This window comes from Labrus mixtus, chromosome 10 (assembly GCF_963584025.1).
Source record: "Labrus mixtus chromosome 10, fLabMix1.1, whole genome shotgun sequence".
Taxonomy (NCBI): Eukaryota; Metazoa; Chordata; class Actinopteri; order Labriformes; family Labridae; genus Labrus; species Labrus mixtus.
In genome coordinates, this window is record NC_083621.1 from 21,967,918 (window position 1) to 21,969,562 (window position 1,645).

The following is a 1,645-nucleotide window of genomic DNA, read 5'->3' on the forward strand; positions in this document are numbered from 1 at the left end:
CTGTAGGCCCTGGGCAGGAGACAGAGACAACATCTCTGTTAAAGATGAAACAACCCCACGATATAAAAGTGATATTTACATGGTTGATGCATGATGACTGAATCATAAAATGATAATGATAGGCTACATCAAGAAATAAAATCGGCGTTTGATTTTTTTTGTCAATTTGTTTCTCTCCAAAAAAAAAATAAAAAAATCCGTGACAAAAACACAAAGTAGGCTACAACAGGAATGTGTTATCATCAAGCTATTTAAATCACCTAAATTCAATTACCTGATTAATTTATTTTTAATTATTATTAAATTACGCTACGGTGCCTACAATATACAACATGCATTTTGTGAAGGTGAAAACATTCCAATCGCAAATATTTAATCAATTTAGCCTTAGAACAATGTTGATAACTTTGTCATTGTTTACATATTAATCATGTTTGCAGCTTGTAAATGTTTGCATGCATTTTCTTTCTGTAAGACACATTCGTTTTTAAAAGCAAATCAGCAGAAAAGAAGCTTTTGTATGTTGCAAAGTGTGTTAAGAATTTCTACATTTGAATCAAAGACATTAATGTGAAAGAAAAAAGTCATCATATCATCTTGTAATGTTGATTTTTTTTAACTGTTTCACATGTATACCAACATGTGAGCTAAAGGTACCACATTAAGAACTATTATCCAAATTTTGCATAAGCTTACTTCAGATTTGTATACCAACACTGACACTGATAAACCAGCAGAGGGCGCACAAGTACAGCTTCTCCCAGTCTTAGAGAAAGGAAAGCTGTAAGCCTCTGTTCAGGTTTTTAACTTAAGAATTCATTCTTCAGAACAACATCATGAACACAAGATGGTTGTGCATTATAGAGCATGTTTACTCATTTATTCTAATACGGTTTTTAGCTTAATCCTTTGTTTTATTTATAAACTTTGGGCTATGATGTTATGACCCTGCTTGCATGACAATGACAGTATCCACATTTGTGATCATCAGTGTACAGTGTTCTGTGTTCAAAATTAAACCAGTGCAATTAAAAAAAGGACAAAAACTTTTACATAACCTGTGCAGGGATAAAGATGGATGTGTAGTTTAAACAAAACCTATTAACAGTTTAATAGAAGAACAGCGGCAAATTAGACCTGTACATAAACAAGGTAGACCTCCTGAAAGTTTATGCAGGCTATGTACAGCAGTGTTTGAAAGCAGGTAGTACAATTTTTAAAAACACTTTATAAAGAAGAGTCTGTGCCAACTTTAAAAGTGCTAATATGATTTATTATAGTTGGTTGTAAAGTTAATTGAAATATATTGGCACTAATTATTATGCAATTAATACATGACCAAAACATCACAGCATAAAATATGATATTTGATATGATCAACTAAATACTTTAAGTATAGAGTGTGAATGTCAGCAAAATCAGTAGTGTAGGGTGTGCATGAAGGATAATGTAGTGTGTATGTTGTTAAGAGTTCAAAGGCATAATATAATATGAGGCCACGCTGCAGTCCTCACACCACTGGCAGCGTGCCTGCAAAGAAAAGAGCAAAAAAATTAGGAACAAGTCAAAAAATACGAACCACATCCAAAAGCAGCAGAGAGCAGACTGGGTAACATGGCCTTGATTATATAGCCTGGGAGCACCA